The sequence below is a fragment of the Sinocyclocheilus anshuiensis genome, unplaced genomic scaffold (assembly GCF_001515605.1).
Source record: "Sinocyclocheilus anshuiensis isolate Anshui unplaced genomic scaffold, SAMN03320099.WGS_v1.1 scaffold615, whole genome shotgun sequence".
Taxonomy (NCBI): Eukaryota; Metazoa; Chordata; class Actinopteri; order Cypriniformes; family Cyprinidae; genus Sinocyclocheilus; species Sinocyclocheilus anshuiensis.
In genome coordinates this window covers 852,431-866,349 of record NW_015552647.1, presented here as the reverse complement: position 1 = coordinate 866,349, position 13,919 = coordinate 852,431, and the positions used below count along the sequence as shown (strand labels likewise).

Here is a 13,919-nt window from a genome sequence, read left to right as displayed (position 1 = left end):
GTGTTTATTATGTTTATTATAATGTTTGTAAACATTTCGCGTCGGCATTAGGCCTATTTCTGAATGAAACCGACTTATACTTAAACACATTTTTTTTATACGCGTAGCGTATTTTAACCATGCAGCAAACCTTTTTAAATACTTTGATCAATTACTGAAAAAATAAATAATTAAATGACTTTTTAAACCGTTTAACTGATTGTATTAATCGGTCAAAATTATTATGGCTGGTTAACGGTTAACCGGTTAAAATGAGCATCCCTATTAGTTAGTTTTCTTTTTATCACAACTAAGTCAACATAATAGTGAATCTTAAATAATTTAATTACTTTGGTTACCACTCATTAGTCAGCCAGAAAAATAAACTGTAGAGAGGGGCATTTTGCTAAATACTGTATATGCACCATATAGCCTAACATATTCATTATAATTTTTACTGTTCTTCAGTGTTTTTGAATATTGAATAAATCCATCAAGTTTTTATGACAGCCACCATTTAAATGTTTATATTTAAAAAAAATTGAAGTAGTAATTATGTAATTGTAACTTTATTATTATAAAAACTTAATTGAGCCTGATATATATCCAAAATAATCGATATTGAATCGAATCGAATCGCAAGCTTGTGAATGAGAATCAAATCGAATCGTGAAATTTGTGTCAAAACCCAGCCCTAATTGTAACATCTTTGGTACTCAGTCTTGCCCTTCTGAAATTAAAGCAGTGTTGCTAGTTAGATGTGTATATATATATATATATATATATATATGTAATTATATATGTTATGTTTAATTATATATTTTACAAAATATACATTTTGATTTGTATGTATTTTTTATGTTTTATATATACACATATATAAAGGTTTCTTGAGCAGCAAATCAGCATGTTAGAATGATTCCTGAAACTATTGCTGCTGAAAATTCAGCTTTTCCATGAAAGGAATATATTTTAAATATCTTTAAATGGAAAACAGTTATTTTAATTTCTAACATATTACTGTTCCTATAGTATATTTGACCAAATAAATGCAGCATTGGTGAGCATAAGAAACTTTTTTCAAAAACATTAAAAAATCTTAATTATTCCAAACTTTTGATTCCCAGTGTAAAAACAGTGTTTTACTTATTATTGTATTATTATTATTTATTTATTCTTCAACACTTACCATCAGAGTAACAAGTTCTGAACAAGTTCTGTGTTGAAAATATTCTTTAAGAAGCATTGTATATAGTGGAGAAACATGTACGAATAAGGATAGAGTAGTTGCCAATATTGTTGACTGGTAATTAATGTGCATTTTGTCCCAGCCTTTGAGTCGTTTAGTCTCTGCTTACGTGTTTGTGAAAGGGACATCGTTTAAGGGCCCTCTGAGGGAATAGAGTTTTTCCTCCCTCTCAATAGCAGCATGCTCTCAATTAGAGTATGTTTAATCAGGAAACCAGCTCGAGTACTAATTACCTTATCATAGCATGCATGTTAATTAGTTTTGCGAGAAGGTTTCTTTTTTTCCAATTGAATGTTCAAATGAATTCAAAGGCGAAAAAACGATGGAACTTTTCTTTGATCTTCTGTTTACATCTGTATGTGTGTTTATACCAAAATGTGGCCTATTTGCCGGTTTGAACTTCGAAGCAATTCAGGTGGTCTTAATTGACGTGTTGTTGCTTGTTTATTTGATATATGTAAGGCCTTATCGGATGGATCATTATGAAAGCACGTTAATTATCTTAAACGCTCAACTCAGTAGCAAACCTGCCTCATTCACATGAAAGCTCACACGTACAGCCTTTTTTGCTTGCCTCTTTGAGAAAGCAACTGAAAGTGAATCGGTTTGAGTCATTGTGAGTCGAGATGCTCCTCGCAAGCTCTTGGACAAAGCCCAGTCTGAGCTTGACGTGCTCTCAAGGCTGGAAAACGTGCTGAGTTTTGTGCTTCTGATGCGCTGTTATATCCAGGAGTTGCCATACAGGTGGTTTTGCTCTTTGTGCGCCAGTTTACCCAAGCAAATTGAAATGTTTACTGAAATGCCATGACAACTTTATTTTAGGTCCAAAAGTTCCTGACAAAAATCCAAGCGCTCTCTTTACACGTACTTAGTCAAACAGGTGGTGATATCCAAGCTCTAAAGAAAAAAAAAACTCTAAACAATAAATAAAACTCTAAAACAATAAAACAATAAAGCACCATTTGTTGGTTCATTGTTTTTCCTAGTGCAGAGCAAAGCTTTGTGAGTGTTGAGAAAGAGGCCTGAGAAATGTACTTGGGGATTACTGGATAGTTCTCTAAAAGCATTTTGATGTTATGAATGAGCATAATGTACGATCTTCTGAGGCGCGGATTGATCAACTGGTCATTGCCGAGTGAACTTCAAAGTTTGAAAATGAGAGAATCAATCTTTTGATTTAATATTATAGAGCTGCGAGATGGGAATTTTGAGTGCATTTCTGTGTACTTGATATGCAGTTGTTTACAGTGATTGAATGGATACTTTCAGGAGGGTTTATCGCTTGCAGTTTATTGGTATAATACACTTTTTTGTTTTCTATGATGTAGTGTAATGGTTACAGCAAATTAAACTTTGATTCATGAAAAATAGATGCATATTCAAAATAAAACATGATGAAACCTATTTCATGAAAGCTATTTCATTGTTCCTTAATTTATAGTAAAGTCACAAAAAATTCATATACCTAAGACCTGGCATTAGGCATGTGCTGATTACCTGTATCAAGGTATACCGCGATTTGAAAATTTCACGGTTTCAAAACCACTAACATTTTCCGTTATACCATTCCTGCGGTATGCGCTGTTTTTCATGTCTCCTCAAAGACTGAAAGTGTAGGAATCCCTCAGGTTGAGTGCAGTGTAGAGAGTAACACGACCCTCCTCCTCCTGTTGGTGCGAGCGAGCGGTCAGTCACGTGTGTGAAGGATGGACAAACTTAAGGAGCTGCCCCTGGAACTTATGCGATCGGCAACTGGCCGTTTTTTGTCTTATTGCAAGCAACTCGTCTGTGTTCTGGACTTGCACAAACTGCGTTGCAATGCATAGCATTTTCCAAAATGTAATTTATGTGAAAATAAGAAGTCTGTAAACCATACCTGTCAACCCTCCCGTTTTTCCCAGGATTCTCTCGTATTTTACCATTCTATCCCGCAATCATCCCGTTTAAATATTTTCCCGTATTTCTCCCGTATTTTGAATCTTTCTATAAAAAAAATCCCACTGGGCGTATTTTATATGTTTGCTACATTCGCTTCCGGTAAAACTTTTGTATGGGCCAAACCTCATTATATGAATAATCACGTCAACAAATTCCAAGGTTGTCCAGTTGCCAGATCTTGTATGAAACGCATCTTTCTCACACAATCGACGCATACAAATTTCAACCCATTTGTTCCCTCAACTTGGCAACCTACAGCCCAGTGATGCTATTGATATGTGCGCAGGTAGGCTACCGCGGCAAGGAAACAATGATCACTGGTAGAAATGGGAGGAGAAGACTCCGGTGGTGCTACAGTGAAAAAAAAAAAAGAAATATACATGTAAATTGTATAAATAAATTGACTAAAAACTAGAGGTCGACCGATGTATCGGTTTTGCTGATTAATCGGCACCGATAGTTGATTGCTGGAACTATCGGTTATCGACAAAAATCCATGCCGATAGTTTTCCGGGTTGCGTCCATTGCTGGAGCGGCTGAGAAGGGTCTGCTGTCATTACACAGTGCGAGAGCGCCTCTAGTGGTTGAAATCACTGACAGCACGTGCTATTTGTTTAGACACGCTTTACGTCCCCTTTAAATACAAGATAAGCATTCGATCTACGTCAGAGCGTCAGAGCGTTCACGAATCTTTCTACAGCGTTGTTGGCAGGGTGGCCAGAGCGATTTTTGACAGTCTCGACGGCGGCGTGAACGCACAGTAAGCCCTTTTGCGCTTTGTTTAGAGCAAAGCCAAAAATGACCCTTATTTTTCAATAAGGGTCACACCGCCCCCCCTCCGTATTTTGGTACACAAATGTTGACAGGTATGTGTAAACGCCCATTAACAGATATGAATGTATCTCTGAGGGGAGATGACTGTCTTCAGAAATGTTTAGATGGTATTTTCTTTTCATCTCGTCTCTGTATAATTCACATTAAAGCAGTGTTTCAGCTCAGCTCTGTTTACAGCGGTAACCAAGGAAACGCTGAATCAGCGCCTCCTGCTGTCAGAGAGTGAATCTGCGTCCCATTCAGAGCTTCGCTGTTTGTTTCGTTCAGGCATGTAGTATAATTTCACAAAGCTAGTCAGAACATTCAGTTTTTGCCTCAAATTGGGTTATTATTAAATCAAATTGTCTATTTGAAATTATATAACTATCGTTTTTTTTTTTTTTTACCCAGACATTTAAAATTAACACATTTTAGAGCTGTAACAACAATACCATGATACTGTGAAACCGTGATATTTTTGCTTAAGTTTATCATACCGTCAAAATCTCATACCGGCCCATGCCTGCCTGGCACACTGACTGTTGACATTTGTATATTTGTGATTTCAGGCACTTCAACAATACTAAAGGGATTTATGCGTACAGCCTACGATCACCTGTGAGTTTACCTCCTGATACAGTAAGGAACTTCATACCTTTTCCTTTTGCACCAGCTTTTTTCATTTAAAAGGGATCACAATGATAATTCGTAATACTAATTAATGCTTACATGGCCTTTTTGCCCACTTGTTTTTTTTTTGGTAACCACTGATATATCAGCCCATATTTGTATATATTTTGAGTTCATCAGCATTGGATGATAATCTTTGATAATTTTCTATAACATAAAAGGCCTGTATTGTTATTATATGGGCAGTTGGTTACGGCACTCTTTAGTTACCCATATCAGCCATTAAAAACCCATTTTGGTTTAGTCACCACAGTTTTGCATTAAAAACACTCAAGACAATCAAAATAACTTTTAAAAGTTAAATGTTGAGGAAGCAGCAAAAATGGAGGAGAATTTCAACATTCAAATCCAAATGCAACCAAGTGAATTCTGAAGCATCTAAAGAGACAACATCTAAGTTATAAAGCTTAAGAATTACTGTTCCATTCTGTTCATTGTTTATACTGCATGTCCTACCATTTGCATCCTTAAGTTTGGTACTCCAATCCCTGTTGTTTTCTACAATCCCAATCTGGTGTACTCTTCAATTTCTGAACCGCTTGCTGGGATAAAAATGAGTTAGTTGTCATAATTGTCACATAGGACCATTCTGGAAGGAGTCTTTAGTTAAAATAGATTGCTGGTTGTAAATATACTTACAGAGATGCGTTTTCGCATGGTTAAACATCAGAGGCTTGTCCTTTATCAGTGTGTTTGACAGTCTTGCCGTGTGTCGCGTGCACTGCACAATTTGGATGACAGTGGTAACTGGCAGTCGAATAACCAAATTATTTAGTCATGGGTTTTAAATGGGCACGACGACAAATGGATGTCAAGTAAATGATGCAGTTTATACCCCCTTTCCTCCTCCTCGCCAGGCGGGCTGCCACGGGACTTCTGCCAGCCTTAAATAAGTGTTACCCAGATGGCACTCGCATGACGCCCACTTGGTTACAGAATTGTTCCGTGGGAATAACTCGGCTTGCCACAACAAGCAATAGGTCAATTGAGCAGCGAGTGCCTGTTGCTTGACCCGTTTTGCATATGCAAATCTGCTAATGTTGTGTCATTTCGGTAAATTCCAGGGGAAGGCAGGCTCTCGGGACTTCCTAAATGAATTGGAAAGGAGCCCAGTTAATGAGGGCGGAGGGGAGAGAGGTAAAAAGAGGAGATGCTCGCTTCCTCCACTCACTTCCTTTTGTGAGTACATCACTTCCAAGTGCCTCTGCTTCGTGGTAAGGGGAAATGTCTGTAGTTGGACTTCGTGGTAATGGGATAGTCCAGCGGGTACTAGGATAAGTGGTTTTTCACCCGTCTCTTGCTCTATGGTCTTTTTGAACACAATTCTATTTTAGGAGGTGTGGAAGACAGGTGTGGTGTTTTCTACCTCCTTTCAATCCCTCAAGCTCTCTGCATAGATATCTCTTGATATCTCTATTTACAATCTCTATTTATTCCTCTCTCTTTTTCTTTCCCTCTCTTTCTGCTTTGTGTCCATCCTTTTCTCATTTTTACCTTTCAACTAGGGCTGTGCGATTAATCGAAATCATCATAAAATCGCGATTTGAGCTTGCGCGATTTCTAAATCGGTTTTCCACGCCCCGACCTCCCGCAGCATGCTATCCGAACTAATCAGAATGCAGCACGCCTAAATGGAGCAAGAGAATAGAACAGACCGGGCGGGCATACAAACGTAACGCCAGGTTCACACACTCCGTCTGTGGTGCGTATTTTTTCCGTGCCCATGTTAACTGATCAGCGCGTTCACACTGATTGAAAGCAAAATGAGTCCGTGCTGCTTCTGCACCGCATACACATACTGTATACGCACTGCAGACGGAGTACGTGTGAACTTGGCGCAACAAATCTAGTTCAACATCTGAGGCAACGCCACAAAGAGCTCTATGACCAATGCATGGCAACAAATAAAATCCCTGGACACGGGATTTTTTTTTTTCTGCCATATGTCTATTCTAGAGACATTTTGTTACACCTTTACTTAGTGACTATTTTTCCTTATGTCTGTTCTAGAGACGTGTTACAGCTTTTTGATAGAGCTCTAATTGGTTTTCTTTTGGAAATATGTTTCAAATTCACACTGAATGCATTAATGACTGTAAAGCATGTCTGTGTGTGGCAAAATCGTGTTTAAAATCGAAATCGCAAAATTGATCAAAGAAATCGCGATAGTTTTTTTTTCTGTCCATATCGCACAGCCCTACTTTCAACCCAACCTCTTTTATTTTCTGCCACACTTCATGGCATGTAAGTAGGCCGCACTATGGCTGTGCAGCTTGTGAGATGGTACGAAATGAACTTTATACTTGATACGAAGTGAAATCTTTCATAATGGCCATGGCTTTTCAATATACGTCTTTGCAGACTTTGGTCACAGTTGACAGTTTTGACTGGCCATTCTACATAACGTTTTGACATCCTTATTGACAAAGTTGAAACAGTTCAGCAATATTATTGGCAATGTCAAAAAAGTGTTACATAATATCAGAACTTTTGCTCTGTGACTTCATAAGCAATCTCTTATGATTCTTGAAAGTTGTTTCAACAATTTTGCTGTTGAAACAACTTTCAAGAATGGCGACTAGGCCTATGTATTTACATTGGGTGTGCCTCACACGTCCTGAAAAGTGAAGCTGCGGGCTCTTTGATTGCCCCCTCGTGGCTGGCTGCAGTACAGGTCATAAACCCCGCCATCTTCATGTAAACGAATGGGACTTGAGTCAAAATAAAAAAAATTATTACGCTTCCAATACAATTTTCCTAAAGATGGTTTTGCTCATTTAAGGTAGTTGTTATCACGCTGATATATGTTAAATTGTTTGTTTTTGTGATAAGTTTGATTTTAGCTAGTAATTTGATGCTATAAAAACGGGGCGTGTCGTTATGGTTGATTGGGTCTGCGGGAGTTTGATACCGCGGCTCCACCTCACGACACTACTGCGCAGACTCTGGCTCCAAACGAATCTCTACTGCGCAGACTCGGGCTCCAAATGACGTCATTTACTCAAGATGGCAGCGGCCATACTGAGATGCTTTGGCTTCACTTTTCTATAGTGGAAGGAATAGGAGACGCGTCGTCCATCTTTTTTTACAGTCTATGATTTACATGTTATAACTTAAAATTTCGCATTTAATGTTTTTTTCCTGATTGTTTTGCGATCACATCTTTTGTTATCTTCGCGTATTAAACTGAGACGATGTGCATCAAAGTTTTAGTGGAAAAAAGATTTTCAAACAGTCCTCATCTCTGCCGCACAGCAGCATTGTCGCACACAGACTGCTAAACGCAGCTCAGTTGTGCAGCGCGAAGGAGATCGAAATGATGGAGACGTAAGAAGTGAAAGTGCAGAAAAACAGCGTCTATTTCGTGCACAACTTGAACAAAGTACAACAGGTAAAGCTGTCAGCTGTGTGGATATTGGCAATATCGTTAACAATTCTCGTTTATAATCATTACTAATATGGCTTCTTCTTAACAAGATTTTCTATGCTGTTTGTTTGTTAGTTTGTTTTTATTTGATTTAAAAGGGACAATACAAATTAATTAACATGAGTAAACAAGTCTGCTATGTAAATGTGCCAGATTTAGTCATTCAGGCTAATTTTCATCTGCAGTCCCTGGCAGGTTGATGGTAAGAACCATAATCCACAAATACACAAAACAGAAACAAACATATTACAAAAACCAGAATACAATAAAAAAGAAAAAAAAGAAACACTACTTCAAATTATGAAGACATATTTGATTATCCAATAACCACCCTTTTACTGATTCAGAAAAAGGAGCAAGAGATGTAATATTTCTTAATTCTATGGGTATAGTATTCCAAGTATGTACTGCTCTATAAGAAAATACTGATTGCCCAAAAGTACTTCTTCTATATGGTATTATACAGTCCCCTCTAGTAGTGGCTCTAGTAAAAGAATTCAAATTTTTCCTGATAAATTTATTAAGTGGGAGCGGAGCCAAACCATGCAAAATTTTGAACACAAGTAAAATATCTGCAAATTTAATCATATTTTCCCAACTTAAAAACCCATATTTAGTTAAAATTTCACAATGATGATATGAATTAGACCTTTTATCCAATATTTTCAAAGCCTGCTTATAGAGTCTTTCTATTGATTGCAAAATAGTCCCACCTGTCTGTGTCCAACTGGTGAGACAGTAATTCATATGTGAAAAAATCATAGCATTAATGTATAACTTTGAGGCCTCAGTGGTTAAATTATTCCTAATATATCTAAAATTTGCCAAATTAAATTTAATTTTATTCCCAACTATTTTAACTTGTTTTTTAAATGTAAGTTGTGAATCAAGTATTATACCTATTAAAATTATTCAAAAAATTCAACAAAATACAAACAATAAATACAGTTTTGTTTTTGGCGCTCTTTAATGCGGCAGGCGGGGTCGCTTTAGCGCCTCAGTTCAAGTGGCAAGTGAACCCATTATATCTTTCTCTTTACTACTATAGTAGCACCACCTTTATCTAATTTTGCTTTAATATTTTCCAAAAGAAGACAATTTGCGTTCTGTTAATGCGTGAATTTCATTATTTGAAGCGCACTTGCTGTCCAGTAATCGCAAAAAGCTTTGTTACTTTTTAATAAACAAAGGATCAGCTTTAAAATTATTCAAAATTCATACCAAAATACAAACAATAAATACAGTTTTGTTTTTGGCGCTCTTTAATGCGGCAGGCGGGGTCGCTTTAGCGCCTCAGTTCAAGCGGCAAATTAACCTATTTAATCTTTCTCTTTACTACTATAGTACATAATGAACATGAATTAACATCCAAATTTATAAGAGAACCTACAGTACAACTTACTGAAATGTCTCATGTAAAAGCTCATTCAGTGTTTCAAATTGCGGAAAACGTGTAAAGCTTGTAAACATTGCAACATAATATACATTTACCTCAGAATAACCATTCGGTGTCCATAAGCTCATCAGTCAGCTAGAAAAATAACTATAAAGAGGAGCATTTTGTATATTTATGCGCTATTGCATTTTAATATTTTTACTTAACCTGTTGTCTACATGATTCAACTCCTCCTATAAAATTGCATTTTACTAATTAAGAAAAACAGACTGAAAGTGGGAAAGACATACACTCTTAAACATTTAGTTCCCACTTTAAGTGAACCTTAGTTCCCAGGTCATCTACAAGATGGATTAAAATGCTGATAAAGTCAAGAAAAGATGAGACATAAACACATGACAGTATGATTGAAATGTTAAAATGTAAAAAAAAAAAAAATAATAATAATAATAATAAAATAAACATGTTTATTCTGTGGCACCTAAAAAAATAATTTGGTAAACAGACTGAAAGTGGGAAAGACATACACTCTTAAAATTAAAGGTGCTTAAAAGGTTCTTCACATAACCATTTTTGGTTCCCCAAAGAAGCATTCAGTCAAAGGTTCTTTAAAGAACCATCTCTTTTATTCTGTGGCACTTAAAAAAATAATTTGGTGCCTAATTTTGTTTCTTATAGGAGCCAATGGCTCCTTACTCGATTTTTTTGTTTGGAGCCCTGGCAAAACTCTTACAAGCGTGCGCCCTGGCTTAAGTGAACTGTGTCCTCTGCATCTCCGTAACGTGCTACAGCTGCAATCGATGCTGCCCAGGGCCGACAGCAGGAGCAGGACAATGTGGAGATGATTTTCTGCTGCCAAGACTTAAGTAAACAATCCATAGCCCCGAAACCTTCACAATTCAAGCTCAGCTTACAACAACCCAAAGACCTTGTTTTCATTTCGCATGCTTTTTACTAAACATATGCTTACCCCATAAGAAGCGGCAAGTCACAGTTTTTTTTTTTGAGGCAATCTGTTACATTTTGTAATGTTATAGTATAACAAACAGAACATTTTTGGTTGCTTTTAGATCCCATAGATGCTAAAATTATGTACAATTCAGAATTTAATTGAGAATGCCTTTCTGATTTTAATGCTTATTAATTTGAAAGGAATTTGAACCGCAAACAGTGCAGAATTGCAATTTAAATTTTCAGAGAGATAGATTAGTTTATATATTTCAACATATTTAATAATTGGACCATAATGGAGGAATGCTTCATTTTGCACAGTGCATTGCATGAGTTGATTTTCTTTCAATTTTAATTAAGTAAATTCCTTTTCCGTTTGAAACGGTTTAATTTTATTCAAATTCAAACTCATGAAGTGAAAGAGAGACAACTTTTCAATTCTTAATTTTCTATCTTGTTTTTAATACTTTATCAAAAGTGTGCTTTCTCAAAAAAGAAAGAGAGCATGTGGGTGGAGATATTTTTGTTGGTTAAGATGCCTTCTAGTCATTGGTGTTATATTAAAAATCGATTAGAAAAAGAGAAATAGTTGAATAATAACGCTGACTCTGAATTTGTCTAGAAAGGGGTCCAGTTTGGGAAGACATGGCTTTTCTAAACATATGTGTGAAGTGAGGTAAAAGTCGAGGGAGGTTTGAATTTGTCTGTCGCTCCTCTGTACTGGAAGATGCCAGTGTGTAAAAGTCAAGCCAGATATGTTTTTTTTTTTACAGGCAGTAAAAATGATTGTTTAGCACCTTACAAATAACAGTAATAATTGGATGTGCATATAACCTCAATCTTCAAAATGTAAATGCTGCGGATTCTCCTTTGGAATTTAATTATATCGCAGCTTGTAATCGACTATAAACCCAAACCAAACAATCAAAATACATATTAACAGGCTCAGCGTGATGAGGAAACAATCTTCTAAACTGAGATAAACCATCTCACGGATTCCTCCAGCAACCCCCTCACCTTGTATTTGCTCTTGTGTGATCTCTTTGAAAGCATCAAAAGATGCAAGCGCTCTCTAATGTTTCTCTTCCTCGTGCCCAGAGAATAACCCCTCGATCACACTGCCAACATTCTTTTTTTAAAAGCTCAAAGAAAGATGAATTTGGGCCATAAAGGCGTGTATCACAAGGGCTTTTTATCCTAAATGGTCCTTAGAATTGTTATCTATAGGGATGGCGCATTCCCAGTACTGTCGTGTTCAATCAAGTGTCCACTTAGCCACGGCCAGGAGTAATTGTCCCCAAGTGGGCCACACACTGACCTGTTAATGTCTGTGTTGACCCTCTAACCTTGTCAGCACGTCTAAGAGAAGAGCTCTAAATCATCCCAAACTCCTCCGGCTCTTCCCGTGCTGCCGGGTCAAAAGGGAGACCGCAACAGGCAGACCACTCCCTTAAATTGTCCCATCTTGGGTAGGTCATTGTCTTCAGGATGAGGTCCAGCTTCAGGATTCACACTTCTTTATTGCTGCACAATCATGGTGGTGGTAAATGTGTTCAATGCTGTGGAGTGCAATAGCAGCTGAAACACATACAAACAGCGCAGTAAATAACGGTATAATAATATGCAGCAAAGCAATTAAAGCACAGTATAAAGAGTATTTACTGTGAGCAGAAGACTTATAATTTCATTTTTAGTGTGACTGGCACTTGCTTGTGCAAAACTTGCCATGACATTGCTAGTTTTTGTGGTTGGATGCAAGAGCATTGCTGTGTGGTTGCTAAGGTGTGGCTAATGTTTACGCACTGATGTTTTATTTAAGGGTTAGGGGTTTTGAAACACCACTGGCACCACTAATAAACATTCTTCTGTGGTTCTTTTCAACACATGAGGTACTTATGTCTTTTTAATCACAAAATATTGTTCACCGTATAGGGCCAGAGGATTTATAAGGTGAGGAGATAGTCCAATATATTGTGCATTATCTGAGCATAAGAAGCACAGTTCATACCGTTATTTTTAGATATTATATTTTAGATTAGATTTAGATGATATATAATTTTAGATTATTATTAGATTTTAAATGTTTAAATTTGTAAAACAGCAAGTCATGGTAACTCACGCTTCTGGTTAAATTCCGAAGTGTGCATACAATAGACACTTTACTATCCCATGAGACCACGGGAGAGGACGCAATTGACGCTGGTAGGTCTTTTTAAGTGAGTCTTTGAATTGTTCATTCAAATGATTCATTGAATCATTCAAGCAGTTCATTCAGAAATGCTGATTTATTCAGGAATCAAACTCAACCACTGTGTGTTTGCTCAGAGATGCACAAAAATTACTTTGCTGTGGTTTTATTTGGAACTTATTCGTTGGCAGAACAGAAGTTACAGGGCAGGCAGTAATGTACCTAAAATGAAAGTTTCTAAGTATTCTCTTTTTGTTTACTGCACTGTTGTGTAAAAGCAATATCACATGCACAATCATGCTGAGACTCAGAACATAGCATATCAGATGGCGTTCTAAGATAAAATAATTCCTCTTATGCAGGTTTATGCAGAGGAATAAGCAATTTCTAGGTTAATTTCCTAGAAGTTTAAAGTTTCTGTTACTATGCTGATTTCTAATTAGCCTAGCATAGCAACAGCGTCAACCAATTGTGTGAGTTCGGGTTGGGGCTATTTGTTTGACTGACCAATGGCAGCAGAGGAGGATTATTTTGAAAGATCAATGTGAAAACAATCATTTATTTGGTATGTTGCTGAATGATTTGAATTAGATTGGAGAAGTTTGTTTTGTAATTGTGTAGTGTGAAATATTAGGTTGCAGGTTTAAATTGCTCTGATTCATTTTTCTTTTATTTTATATAGGGGTGCTCTGATCAGGATTTTTGAGGCCGATCACAGAAAGCAGTATCTGCCGATAACGATCACCGATACCTATTTTTTAAAGCTTTCTTTTTATAATTTATAACTATTTATAGTGATAATCCAATCAGGATTTTTAGACATTTATTCAGGGCCTGAATTTCATTGTTGAAAATGGGGGGAATTCTCCTCTTAAGTGACTCTTGTGAGAGGGGAAGCAGCACGGACTGTGCTTTCACACAGGAGTCCACTACTGATCCATGGCTGTTTACCACAAACACAACATTTATCCATTATTTAGATTTCAAATCCAAACATTGTCACTGAAAATGCATTTTAAGCATTGCAATTATTTTTTTACACAGGACAGTAATACAATCTTTCACAGACATGTTTAAACACAATAAATATAAGCAACACATTATTCAATGCTTTTTACTTTTGCATTTACTTATATATTTAAACATTTAAACTACTTTTCTTATGTTATCACAAACTTACCATTGACAGAAATAGTCAGCTCTACTGCCTTTCATTTTGCATTGAAATCTTTATTACAAGCAATCCTGCGGTTCATAAAGAACTTTGTTTTCCTACCTCCACGAGTGC

The 13,919-nt window shown here is 36.7% G+C and overlaps 1 long non-coding RNA gene across 2 annotated transcripts in view; it reads left to right on the top strand.

Annotated features, from left to right (window-relative positions):
- LOC107667043 (uncharacterized) overlaps positions 1 to 13,919 on the top strand; it is a 57,899-nt gene that overhangs the window by 14,754 nt on the left and 29,226 nt on the right. For both annotated transcript variants that reach the window (XR_001631749.1, XR_001631750.1), the window contains exon 2: positions 4,549 to 4,618. This is a non-coding gene — a long non-coding RNA (uncharacterized LOC107667043). The remainder of the gene's footprint in view (positions 1 to 4,548; positions 4,619 to 13,919) is intronic.